General features: G+C 47.6%; 1 pseudogene; it reads left to right on the top strand.

Moving 5' to 3' along the window:
- The first annotated feature begins 620 nt into the window (after nt 1-620).
- On the top strand, nt 621-14,183 carry LOC123076702 (uncharacterized; annotated as a pseudogene).
- The last annotated feature ends 502 nt before the right edge of the window (nt 14,184-14,685 follow it).

Raw genomic sequence — 14,685 nt, 5'->3', positions numbered from 1 at the left:
AATATTTTGTACAGCCTTCTCTCCAAATTAGTTGATCTAGATTTGTTTAGAGACGGGTGTATACAACACTAAAGCGTGCCTAGATACATCTTTATTTAGTACTCCCTCCGTCTCAAAATTCTTGTCTTAGATTTGTCTAGATACGGATGTATCTAATACTAAAACGTGACTTGATACATCCGTATTTAGACAAATCTAAGACAAGAATTTTGGGACGGAGGGAGTAAAATTCGAGCCAGCTAATGTGGGACCGATGGGGCATATGTCTATGTTCAAGCAATCACGACTTACCAAAAATAACAACAAAGAAAGTAAGAAATCACGATTTACCAAGGAAAAACATTTGAGTATTTTACGTAATTTGTGGAAGCATTAATTAAATTCTATATTGATTTGGTGGACGGAAATCACGACTTCTGGATGCATTAATTAAATTATATATACAACTGTTACCGCAATTTCTGCATGCACGTTTCCGTGGCTCAGTCAGACGCTTTAAAAGATTTTCATCATAGGCCAGGGCACTCAGCTTCTCTCTTTTGTTTCTTTTTGTGTGGCAGCGAAAGCCCCTCGTTTTTTATTAAGAAATTCCCCAACCTCGCCAAAATCCTTGCCCTGCCATGTCCTGGGCAGATCTGCCGCCAGAGCTTGTCTGCCGCATCGCCGACGGACTTGACGACCTCAAGTGCTACGCGAGTGCGCGGGGAACCTGCCCGACTTGGCGTTCCGCGCTCACACCACCATCTCCGCCGTTGCTCGTGGACCACGGCGACGACCCCACCAAGCGCTACATCACCACCGTCATCAAGCGTCGTACCACTGCAGCCTCGATCCCCACGCGTCGCTCCTTCGGGCTTAATCCCATCCCTTCAGGCAAGCTCTGCCCCGCCGCGTGCCGCTCGTTCAACCTCACCACAATCCCCTCGGTTAGGACCTGTCTTGGCTGCTGTGGCGGATGGCTTGCCCTCTCCGTCTGCATCGACGGTGGTCATAGTCTGCTTAGCCTCTTCCACCCCGTCATGGCCGCCGAGATCCTCCTGCCCTCGCTGATCTACGACAGCCGCCTCGTCTCCAAGATGGTCTTTGCGCCCAACCCCACCACTGATGACTTCCTAGCCGCCGTGATATGTGACATCAATAGGCTTGCCTACGTCACCGTTGGGGCCAGGAGGTGGGCCGTCCTCGACCCCATCCGCCTCGCCGCTGGAGACCAGATCGCTGACCTCCTCTACCACAAAAATGGTATGGTCTACTGCCTCACTCGGTTTGGAGATGTCCACGTGCTCCACCTGCCACAGCGCCGCCGCCGGGAACCTGTCATCCTCGAGGTCCACACATTAGCACGTCATATAGTGCACAACAAGCGAATCATGCAGATGTATGGGACAGGACCGGATCTAAACGCGCTGGCTACTGTAGAGACATTGTTATCGTCTGTGGGAAGCAACCTACTGTTCGATGCCGCCACTAGTTTCGCCCCGCCGTATAATACAATCTCGACTTTCACTAGTGTTAATAACCTTGTGTTCTGCGATGGTAACCTCACTAGTAGAAAACAGGGCATAGGTCACAGGGCAGTTTTCACATTAGCCCCGGTTCAGTCACGAACCGGGACCCATAGGGGCATTCGTCCCGGTTCGTGAGCCCAGGGGGCCGGCCGGGGCCTCGTGGGCATTGGTCCCGGTTCGTATGGAACCATTTGTCCCGGTTCGAGCCATGAATCAGGACTAATGGTCCTCGCTCCTGGCCCACAACCATTTGTCCCGGTTCTTGGCATGAACCGGGACAGAAGGCCCGGATTTAGTACCGGTTCATGCCACGAACCGGGACCAATGAGGTGCCTATATATACCCCTCGCCCGCGAGCAGAGCACTCCAGTGCTCTGTTTTTCTCTGGACGGCGAGGGGAGGGCTTTGTGGTGCTCTAACTCACCTCCTATGCACATGAGGTGTTCGATGAAATGCCCGAGCCACACTAGTTAAACTTTGTCCTCTCGAAGCTCGACCTCAAAGCTCCATTTTCCTCGAGATTTGTCTAGGTTTAGCGGCCCGTCACGTCCCATTCCCGTCTTCACCGCCGTCGACTGCCCGCGCCGATCTCGTCGCCGGCAACACCGTGGTGAGCCTCTTGTTCTTATCTTCTTATTGAAAAAAAAAATTCTTACTTTAGATAGATACTTGTCTAATTTTCTTACTATGTTATTCCTTCTTATTACATAGTGCGATGGTTTTGGTACCCGCCCCCGTCGGCCCTCGTCCTGTCTATGATTCGGATGTGGTATATATTATCTTTTTATAACTATTTGATTCATTTATTGTTTATGACAAATATACCGACCAGCGTGACATAGATTTTATTTATCTAGGAGGTGGTTGAACCGGAAATTCTAACCGACCCTACTGTCGAGAGGTTAAATTTAGTTGAAGAAGAAAACAATTACTTGAAGGAAAAAATAAAAAAAATTGAGGAGGAGAAGATGATATTGGAGTTGCCGTCGATGATCACAAGATCAAGATGGATGCAATGCGCTTGAAGATTAGAAAGATTAGAAAATATGCCATTCATACCGAGGCTTGGTATCATTATGCCGTTGGATCAATTGTTACCTTGGTTGCGATTATGATCGCATTTGTTTTCGCATTGAAATGTTTTACATAGTTTCAATGTATGGTTTAATTAATTAGATGCTCTGGAGAGCTATATATATGTTGTTAGATGAGAACTATGTATGTACTTTGGTTCTAATGTGATGATGAACTTCTATTAATTTGGTCACTTAATTATCTATTCATGATGTTCTGTAATGGTTTTTGACACACTTAATTATATATAATGCACGCAGATGAACCGGCAATGGATGTACAGTGACAGACACACCTCCGAGTACATTAAGGGCGTGCATGATTTTCTCGAAGTGGCTGAGGCAAACAAGCAGAATGGTTTTATGTATTGTCCATGCCCTACATGTGGGAATACGAAGTCTTACTCTGACCGGAAAATCCTTCATACCCACCTGCTTTACAAGGGTTTCATGCCACACTATAATGTTTGGACGAGGCACGGAGAAATGGGGGTTATGATGGAAGACGGCGAAGAAGAAGAGGACGATGACAACTATGTGCCCCCTGAATACGGTGATGCTGCAACGGGGGAAGTTGCTAAAGATCAAGAGGAACAGGACGATGTGCCCAATGATGCTGCAAGGGGGGAAGCTGCTGAAGATGAAGAGGAATCAGTGCCCGATGATGATGATCTCCGCCGGGTCATTGTCGATGCAAGGACGCAATGCGAAAGTCAAAAGGAGAAGCTGAAGTTCGATCGCATGTTAGAGGATCACAAAAAAAGGTTGTACCCCAATTGCGAAGATGGCAACACAAAGCTCGGTACCGTACTGGAATTGCTGCAGTGGAAGGCAGAGAATGCTGTGCCTGACAAAGGATTTGAGAAGCTATTGAAAATATTGAAGAAGAAGCTTCCAAAGGATAACGAATTGCCCGACAGTACATACGCAGCAAAGAAGGTCGTATGCCCTCTAGGATTGGAGGTGCAGAAGATACATGCATGCCCTAATGACTGCCTCCTCTACCGCGGTGCGTACAAGGATCTGAACGCATGCCCAGTATGCGGTGCATTGCGGTATAAGATGAGACGAGATGACCCTGGTGATGTTGACGGCGAGCCCCCCAGGAAGAGGGTTCCTGCGAAGGTGATGTGGTATGCTCCTATAATACCACGGTTGAAACGTCTGTTCAAAAACGAAGAGCATGCCAAGTTGATGCGATGGCACAGTGAGGACCGTAAGAAAGACGGGAAGTTGAGAGCACCCGCTGACGGGTCGCAGTGGAGAAAAATCGAGAGAAAGTACTGGGCTGAGTTTGCAGCTGACCCAAGGAACGTATGGTTTGGTTTAAGCGCGGATGGCATTAATCCTTTCGGGGAGCAGAGCAGCAATCACAGCACCTGGCCCGTGACTCTATGTATGTATAACCTTCCTCCTTGGATGTGCATGAAGCGGAAGTTCATTATGATGCCAGTTCTCATCCAAGGCCCTAAGCAACCCGGCAATGACATTGATGTGTACCTAAGGCCATTAGTTGAAGAACTTTTACAGCTGTGGAATGGAAACGGTGTACGTACGTGGGATGAGCACAAACAGGAGGAATTTAACCTGCACGCGTTGCTGTTTGTAACCATCAACGATTGGCCCGCTCTCAGTAACCTTTCAGGACAGACAAACAAGGGATACCACGCATGCACGCACTGTTTACATGACACTAAAAGTATATACCTGGACAAAAGCAGGAAGAATGTGTACCTGGGCCATCGTCGATTTCTTCCGACCAACCATCAATGTCGAAAGAAAGGCAAGCATTTCAAAGGCGAGGCAGATCACCGGAAGAAGCCCGCCATGCGTACCGGTGATCACGTACTTGCTATGGTCAATGATTTACACGTAATCTTTGGAAAGGGTCCCGGCGGACTAGCTGTTCCGAATGACGTTGAGGGACACGCACCCATGTGGAAGAAGAAATCTATATTTTGGGACCTACCCTACTGGAAAGAGCTAGAGGTCCGCTCTTCAATCGACGTGATGCACGTGACGAAGAACCTTTGCGTGAACCTGCTAGGCTTCTTGGGCGTGTATGGGAAGACAAAAGATACACCTGAGGCACGGGAGGACCTGCAACGTTTGCACGAAAAAGACGGCATGCCTCCGAAGCAGTATGAAGGTCCTGCCAGCTACGCTCTTACGAAAGAAGAGAAAGAAATCTTCTTTGAATGCCTGCTCAGTATGAAGGTCCCGACTGGCTTCTCGTCGAATATAAAGGGAATAATAAATATGCCAGAGAAAAGTTCCAGAACCTAAAGTCTCATGACTGCCACGTGATTATGACGCAACTGCTTCCGGTTGCATTGAGGGGGCTTCTACCGGAAAACGTCCGATTAGCCATTGTGAAGCTATGTGCATTCCTCAATGCAATCTCTCAGAAGGTGATCGATCCAGAAATCATACCAAGGCTAAGGAGTGATGTGGCGCAATGTCTTGTCAGTTTCGAGCTGGTGTTCCCACCATCCTTCTTCAATATCATGACGCACGTCCTAGTTCATCTAGTCGACGAGATTGTCATTCTGGGGCCCGTATTTCTACACAATATGTTCCCCTTTGAGAGGTTCATGGGAGTCCTAAAGAAATATGTCCGTAACCGCGCTAGGCCAGAAGGAAGCATCTCCATGGGCCATCAAACAGAGGATGTCATTGGGTTTTGTGTTGACTTCATTCCTGGCCTTAAGAAGATAGGTCTCCCTAAATCGCGGTATGAGGGGAGACTGACTGGAAAAGGCACGCTTGGAGGGGGGAACTCAATAATATGCAGGGACGGATATTCTTGGTCTGAAGCACACTACACAGTTCTACAGAACTCTACCTTGGTGACCCCGTATGTCGATGAACACAAGAACAGTCTGCGCTCCAAACACCCGGAGCAGTGTGACGACTGGATTACATGTGAACACATCAGGACTTTCAGCAGTTGGTTGGAAACACGTCTCAGAGGTGACACCACTGTTTGTGATGAGTTGTACTCGTTGTCCAGGGGACCATCTTCGACTGTATTGACTTACAAAGGATACGAGATAAATGGGAATACATTTTACACGATCGCCCAAGATCAAAAGAGCACCAACCAAAACAGCGGTGTCCGCTTTGATGCAGCAACCGAGAGGGGAAAGGACACATATTATGGTTACATAATGGACATATGGGAACTTGACTACGGACATGATTTTAAGGTCCCTTTGTTTAAGTGCAAATGGGTCAATCTGTCAGGAGGCGGGGTACAGGTAGACCCACAGTACGGAATGACAACAGTGGATCTGAACAATCTTGGGTACACTGACGAACCGTTCGTCCTAGCCAATGATGTGGCACAGGTTATCTATGTGAAGGACATGTCTACCAGACCGAGGAAAAGAAAAGATAAGGAAGCGAATACATCATACGATGAGCCAAAGCGGCACATAGTTCTTTCAGGAAAAAGGGACATTGTGGGAGTGGAGGGCAAGACAGACATGTCTGAAGATTATGAAAAGTTTCATGAAATTCCTCCCTTCAAAGTCAAGGCTGACCCAAGCATCCTGATAAACGATGAAGATTATCCATGGTTACGGCGCAATAAGCAAATGACACAAGCGAAGAAAAAGTGAAGACTTTCTCCCGCAACTATTATGATGATAGCATGCCAACTTTGTAATAGACGAGTATGATACCATTGTCCGTTTTGTACAAGAAGTGCATCTAGTTTTTGCCGTAACCCTCTCAACTTTCTTGCACATGCTATGTGGATGAAATGATGATACCATGCCAACTTTCAACCTTTTCAGAGTTCATTTGAAATGCTTTATAAGCCCTGAGTGCAGAGAGGTTAGGCCCGTAAGCCTGCTTTAGAGAGGAGCTCGACAGCTCAGGCGCACCGCACCTTATAAACAGGTGCGGCTCTCTCTTAGCTAGCGAGGTGGGACTAAACTCACCACCACGCGCTGTGCAAGGCCATTGGTCCCGGTTGGTGGCACGAACCGGGACCAATTCCACCCTTTGGTCCCTGTTGGTGCCACGAACCGGTACTAATGAGGCTGTGGCCCCACGAGCACCTTTAGTACCTGTTCGTGGCACGAACCGGTACTAGAGTTTCTTACTAGCTAAGCAGTTTTTTAGTCCAACCTCGCTAGCTGAGAGGCATTAGGAGCGGTTTATAAGCCCTGAGTGCAGAGACGATGAAGAAGAGGCGCAATGCTCATGTTGCTTAGCTTCAAGCCTTGAGGAATAAGGTAGACTGCATCGAGCTATGTGCAGTGCAGTCTACACTATTCCGAAAGGCTTGAAGCAAATCAACGCGCATTGCGCCTCTTTTTTATTTTTAATCATTAAAAGCAAAAAGAATTTTCATAAAGAACTTTTTTTGATAGAAACTTTAATAGCAGAAAGAATTATCATAAGTAAAATAAATAAGTAATTAGAAACAAAATAAAATAAAATAAATAAGTTTTTTGTTGTAAGTAGAAATAAAACAAAATAAATATAGCAAAAAAGAAAAATAAAAAAACTAAATACAGCAAAAAGAATTTTCATAAAGAACTAATGGCACTAATAGAAAGTTTATATGTTTTCTAAAACTAATGGCACTAACAGACAGTTTATAATTTTGCTGACCTAAAAGCAAAAAGAATTAAAAAATAAAGCAAAAAACAAAAGAAAATAAATAATGCAAAAAATTTAAAAAACTGCCACCTATTGGGCCACCACGGCCTGAATACGACTAGAAACCCAACCTGGGCCAGGATTCAGGCCCGCAGAAGGCCCAATAGGCCAACAGACAGCACAGTGTGACATTAGGCCCGTAAGCCTGCATTTGAGAGGAGCTCGAGAGGGCAGCCGCAGTGGAGCTTATAAACCACTCCGAGCCCCTCTCAACTAGCGAGGTGGGACTAAACTTTTGGCCGCGGGCAGCGCAAGGCCTTTGGTCCCGGTTGGTGGCACCAACCGGGACCAATGCCCCCCCTTTAGTCCCGGTTGGTGCCACCAACCGGGACCAAAGGCCGCCGCTTCCCGCCCTTTGGGCTGCTGAAAAGAGGCCTTTGGTCCCGGTTGGTGGCACCAACCGGGACTAATGCCCACCTTTAGTCCCGGTTGGTGCCACGAACCGGGACTAAAGGCTTTGCTATATAAGTCCACACTTAGGAAATTTTCGACATACCTCGCCAGTTGCCCCCGACGCCGCCAGGCTGCCCGTGCTCGCCGTCGCCGCCCGCTCCTCATCGCCGTCGCCCCGCGCCCTTGCCTCGACGGGTCGCCGCCCGGTGCTCGTCGCCGTCGCCCTGCCCCCACGCGCCGCCCCGCCTCGTGCTCCCCTGCTCGCGCGCGCCGCCTCGGCGCCCCGAGCCCCCCTGCCCGGCCCGCGCGTGCTCGCCGGCGCCCTCGCCGCCCCGCCCCGTCCCGGCCCCGTGCGCCGGCGCCCTCGCCGCCCCCGCCCCCGCCGTCGCCATCGTCCTAGCCGCCCCCGCTGTGAGAGCCGCCGCCCCGGCTCTGTTTTTTTTTTATTAGTTTAATTTTTTGTTCATATGTGATGTATATGTGTATGTGGCTATAATGTATATGTGAACAAAAAAAATTTGTATGTATGTAGATGTTCAAAATGTATGAATATATATGTCAAAAATGTTTTTTTGTTCATAGAAAGTTTTTTGTTCATATATAGAAAGTTTTTATATATGACAATGGATATATATTCGATATATATGAGAAATGATGATCCACATGGAAAAGTTTTATATATGCAAAAGTTACAATTTTAGAAAAGTTTTATATATCTAGCTAGGAAGGGAAGAAGAAGAAAAAGAAGGATAGGAAAGAAGAAAATAAGAAGAGGAAAGAAAGAAGAAGAGGAGAGGAAGAAGAGGAGATATAAATAAGAAGAGGAAAAAAGAAGAAAAAGAAGAGGAGAAGAAGAAAGGAATAGAGGAGAAGAAGAAAAAATAGAAAATATTCTATTTTTTCTTCTTCTCCTCTATTCCTTTCTTCTTCTCCTCTTTTTTTTCTTCTTTTTTTTTCTTCAATCCTCTCCTCTATTCCTTTCTTCTTCTCTCCTCTTTTTATTTCTTCTTCGTTTTCTTATGTTTTATCGGGTCTGTCGTCGTCGATATATACCCCTCCCGATAACTTCAACACGAGGGGGGGGTCGATATACCCCCTCCCCGATAACATTATTTTCCCGTGTATATATGTCGTCGTTGTCGATATAACCCCCTCCTGATAACTTCAACACGTGGGGGGGGGGGTCGATATACCCCCTCCCCGATAACATTATTTTCCCGTGTATGTATGTTGTCGTTGTCGATATTACCCCCTCCCGATAACTTCAACACGAGGGGGGGTCGATATACCCCCTCCTCGATAACATTATTTTCCCGTGTATGTATGTCGTCGTTGTCGATATAAAACCCCCTCCCGATAACTTCAACACGTGGGGGGGGGGGTCGATATATACCCCCTCCCCGATAACATTATTTTCCCGTGTATGTATGTCGTCGTTGTCGATATATATAACTCCCTCCCAGATAACTTCGACATGATGGACGGTCGATATGTATACCCCCTCTCGACCGTGATAACTTATACCACGGGAGCACCCCCCGGCCCTCTCGCTCGACCAAAACTCTCGAGGACACCCAAACCCTAGAAAAAAACGATGTCGGTCTCCTACCCCCTCCCGCCGCGCCCCTACCCTTGAAGCGTTGCCTAGGCCACCCCAAACCCGGAATAAGCTAGGTCTACGTTTGCACTAATATATCCACCTGCTGTCATGTTTGTGTAATAATTGCCATGTTGTAATATTTGCAGAAACAATGGAGCACGGACGAGATGAGCAAGCAGAAGATGTGTTGGGGGACATAATCTTAGCCGGAGGTGATATCTTGTCGTATCTTAACGACAATGATGGTCTGGAAGAACAGGGTGAAGAAGCAGGCTGCGGTGATCGAAGAGTGGAGGAGGAAAGACATGATTATGATGGCTCCGGTGACCCAATGCTGGTGCAAGAAGGAGCCCGTGGTGACGGCTCCGGTGACCGAACAGAGTCCGGCCAGGTAAATATATTAGTTAAGCCTGTGCTGACTAGCTAATTGATGCATTCATTGTTTTGGTATGTACACATATTAATTAACACTCGTCTTTCTTCTTTTTTCTAGCCCTCCGGATCGAGCACAACTGCGGTAAAGAGACGAGGCCCGAAGAGAAAGTTGCGCTCGGATGAAAGGTTTGAGATCACAGCAATCGCGCGCGACGGCCAACCGATTGAACCCCTCCGGACAAAGGATGCTTTTGCTGCTCAGTGCGGGGTTCTAGTTAGGGACAAGATCCCGATCAGCATCCACCAATGGTATAAGCCTAAGAAGGAAGACCCTGAGGTGTCTTATGTCAATGATATGCAGAAAGATGATCTTTGGACTGAGCTGAAGGCAAATTTCACCCTACCGCCAGAGGAGGATCCGGAGAAGCCAGTTATAGAGCAATTAATCAAGTCTCATGCTCTTAAGAAGATGGCAGACCTATTCAGGAGGTGGAAGAATGAGCTGAAAACTTTTGTCGACAAAGAAGAGACACCAGAATTCGTCGGCCGGTATGAGAAGATCAGAGATCACTGGCCCGCATTTGTGGCCCACAAGACATCGGAAAAGAGTAAGAAGATGTCAGCGACAAACAAGCAGAATGCTGCGAAGAAGAAGCTTCACCATCGCACGGGGTCAGGTGGCTACCTCAAAGCCCGGCCTAAGTGGGCCAAGTCTGAGAGGGATCTGCTTGATAAAGGGATCGAACCAGAGACAATGAACTGGCCAGACCGTTGCCGGACTTGGTTCTTCGGGGCTGGCGGAACCTTGGACCCTGTATCAGGGAGGTGTCGTTGGACGGACGAGCAACTTGCAATACCCGTCAAGAAGCTTAAGCACTATATCGATGCAGCGCAGCAAGGGACGTTCGTTCCAGACAGAGAGAACGACGAGCTCACAATGGCCCTCGGGAATCCTGAGCACCCTGGACGGACACGAGGCACGCCAGGCTCCGTTCCGTGGAAGGCTGGTTTTCCGGACGCGGGCGGTTACAAAACCCAGGAGAGGAGGAAAAAAGTGGAGCAGATCCAAATTCAGCGTCTGCACGAAAGGGTTCAAGTGCTAGAGGAACGAGACGGCAATAGAGATGCCGAAACTGCCCCCGAAGCTACACCGCCATCTCAGCGTAGAAGCAGCGTGGCTTCCACCGAGCTGCCTCAGCTGGAGCATGCGGCTACTCCTAGCTACCCCGTGGATGCTATCACGGAGTCTCAACATTGCCACCTTATGGCGGAATGGCAGAACTTGAAAGTCAAGGCGGCTGTTGGCTCTGTTTTACCTACTGAACCCGGCGCAACCTACCACTGCCGGCCGATTCCAGAAGGATATGCTAGGGTGATGGTGGATGAAATAACGGAGGGATTTGAGGACCTCCAGCTTGACCACCCTACCGGTGAAGGGGAGACTCGGCTGGGTTTAGCTCTGAAGACTCCATGCCTATGGCGGAAGGAGCTCATCAAGCTTCCGAACTGGACGGCTCCGGCGAGTAAGGGCACTCCGCCTCCTCCCTCCTCCGGCGAGTGATCAGGGCACTCAGCCTCCTTCTCCGGCGCGTGGCGGCACTCCGCCTCCTTCTCCGCCAGCGCCGGCGCGCCAGGGCAGCCAGCCTCCTCCTTCTCCGCCTCGTCAGCAAGGGCGGAAGAGACCCGCCGCCGCTGCGGCTGCTCCGGCGCGTCGTAGTCCTTCTCCTCCGCCTCGTAAGCAAGGAAAGAAGACAGCCGCAGCCGCTCCGTCTGCTCTGCCGGCGTCTAGCAGTACAGCTGCCAGAGGCGGGAGGCAATACAGATTCGGTCCTTCTCTGAAGACTCCAGAGAAGTTACCATATGAGAGGACCGAGGAGGAGAACGCGAAGATCGTGCGAGCCGAAGTGAAGAACTTCTTTGAAGGGGTCAAAGCAAAGAAACATCCACCTCCGGAGGAGAAGGTAGATCCGGTGAAAGCAAAGCGCACTCTGGCTGCCCTGACAAAACCACCAAAGTCTCCGCCAAGAGGCAACTATGAGCGCGTTCTTGGAAAGGCATATGCCGAAGCGGAGCGGTCGGGAAGTACTGTCAGTGATAAAAGGATGAAAGAACGACGAGCTGGGAAAAAAATTGCCCAGCTCGGCGAACAAGCGAACCAATCGTGCCCCCCGCTCAAGGTGTCAAAAGACATCGTCGCTAATGATCCGGGTATGGTGCCCGGTTATAGCAATCTTGGAGATTACCTGCCCGACGATGTACATTATGAAATCATGGAGGTGGACAACCACAAATACCATTACGGGAAGCCTCTCGTCAAAGATGTCAGATCTCTAAGCACGATGATGCGAAGACTACATGATTGGTACATGAAAACCTGCAGAGAGTCTGATGGGATGAGTACTTTGACGCTGAGAGTTAAACCGGAGCATGACCTCGTTGGAATTGAACTGCTGAATGTTCCATTTGAGGATTTCTTCCAGTTTTACAATCTAAAGTCCCTCGATAAAACAACGATCACTTGCTACTGTCTGTAAGTAGTACTACTTCTGTCATTAAGTCTCTCTATATAGGTCAGCTCTTTCATTGCATGTATTTATACTTATCCTCACTATATTATGCAGATTGAAGATCGCCGAATTGAAGAAAAGACAAATCGGTGATATTGGGTTCATCAACACAAATCTCATAGATGCATATACGGTTGAAAAACATCCCAAAGAAGCCGAGGCCAACTTGCTACAATCGTTGGTATTAAATCAAAACAAAGATATAATACTCTTTCCTTACAACTTCAAGTGAGTGTTACTGTCTTCTGCATATTCGGTTTCCCTTATTAGTCCAGGTTATGGTAATGTAATTGATGACTTATGCATGCATGCGCAGCTTCCACTATATTCTCCTAGAGATTAAGCTTGAGCCGGGAGTAGTAACCGTCTTAGACTCGAGACGAAAAGATCCCCAGGACTATGCGAACATGACTCAAATGCTCCAGAAGTAAGTTAAATCGATCATTATCCACCATATCAGCAACTTTGTTCATTTCCTGATATCAAGTAATTGTTTTCTTTGTCTGGCAGGGTTTGGAGAAAATTCACCTCAAAAGCCCCGGGACTGCCGAACCAGCTGCAATTTAGACACCCGAAAGTAAGTACTATAGTAGCATGTTCCGCGCATCTCCTAGTGATTCAAGCGCTAGTTTGATCAATACCATTTAGCATGCTTGCTTATCAGTTTGATTGACCTCTATTTCTTGTAAAGTGGTTGTGGCAGCAACCCGGGAATAATTACTGTGGATACTACGTTTGCGAGTCCATCCGCTACCATACCTGTGAGCGGGGCTACACTGAAGAACAATATGAAGTGCGTAAGCAATAATATTCACAATTTTATTTTATTACCATCATTTGTGTTGAGTTTCATTTATTCATATATATATGTATTGACCCCCTTCTTCAAATTAGATTTTTCGGAAGCGGGATCAACTCCTAGCAGAAGATCGTATGCGAGGAATTCAAGAGGAATTGGCGGCATTCTTCCTTGACCACGTGATCGCTGAAAACGGAGAATACTATGTGGACCCTGTGTTCCTACAATATAATTAGGAGATTGTATTGTAAGAGATAATTATTGTATATATGTAGCCGGTAGTGTCGGATAGATATACGAGAACTTGTTGTTCGACCAATATCTCGGAGAAGGAGAGGTGGTCGATATCACTTCTCTCTGTCTACATATGTTCATGACGATCTTCTGTTTCCTTCATTTGATTACTAGCTAGCGTGTCTACTCCTCTCCATACGTATATAGTACGTAGCGTCGACCAAGCACGGAGATAAGAGAGGACACTTCTCTCTATTAATTAGCTAGCTAACACAATATATGAAACAACTAAATTAACCCCCCAAAACCCCTAAACCACCCCCTTTCAAAAAAAAAAAAACCTCAGCTCCTGCTAGGGGCTGACGCGTGGATGCCTATTGGTCCCGGTTGGTGGCACCAACCGGGACCAAAGGCCCTCCTGCCTGGGCTCCCCGCACCGGCCACGTGGACGGCCTTTAGTCCCGGTTCGTGTAAGAACCGGGACTAAAGGGCTAGGGCATTAGTAACGACCCTTTAGTCCCGGTTCCAGAACCGGGACTAAAGGCCCTTATGAACCGGGGTAAAAGCCCCTTTTCCTACTAGTGCCTATACCAAATCTGGAGGAATGCGGCCTGCACGGTTATTTAGCAGCAGCCAGGAGGGGGTCGTTGCCGTGTAGAACATGACGAAATATTTGTTTTAAGGTATGACCCCCAGCGCCGACCGTGTTGGGACGTTGTGGCCGACTTAAGGGGACACTCAGTGTTTGTTGGGAGGAACAATGCAGTGTCGATATATGCGGAAGGTGTTCCGGGACTCAAGGGTGATTGTGTGTACTGGATCGGTGAGAGAGGTAGGGATCCGGGCATGGTATATGACATGAAAACTGGCAGGTCAACACCTTGCATTCCCCTCATGGATGGTGTCATTCCAGGGTCTCCACAAAGCACAATCTGCTGGTACTTTCTTAGTGATGAATGAAAGAAGAGTTTACCAGATCTGAGCAATGGCCCATGCTTAATCTGGAAAAAAGTTATGCATCGTTGGGCAGCTTGGCGACATAGTGATAAGGACCACCAACCACATTGGTGGAAGTGATGTTGTACCGTCGATAGAGGGTTTTGTTCGTGTTTTTTGTATACTACATTCAAAGTTTATTTAATTCATGTGGAACTGTCGGCCTGTCATTTGATTCACTGTTCCCTACATTTACTAAAAAAAAGGTCCACCATCTAATAAAATGTTCATCAGGCTTCAAAAAAATGTTCACCATGTTTTAAATATGTTCAGCATGTACAAGTTTTTATATAATCTACTAAAAGCAGTCCACCATGTTGAAAAAAAGTGTTCACTATGTTCACTAGGCTTAAAAAAATTCATGATATGTTCAAACAATATTCACCATGTATTCAAAAATGTTCAGCTGGCTTTAAAACATAGTTACAATGTACTTTCTTCACAAATAATCGTATGCTCACATAGA

The sequence above is a fragment of the Triticum aestivum genome, chromosome 3D (genome assembly GCF_018294505.1).
Source record: "Triticum aestivum cultivar Chinese Spring chromosome 3D, IWGSC CS RefSeq v2.1, whole genome shotgun sequence".
Taxonomy (NCBI): domain Eukaryota; kingdom Viridiplantae; phylum Streptophyta; class Magnoliopsida; order Poales; family Poaceae; genus Triticum; species Triticum aestivum.
The sequence above is the reverse complement of the archived record's forward strand: the minus strand, read 5'-3'. Positions and strand labels throughout refer to the sequence as shown.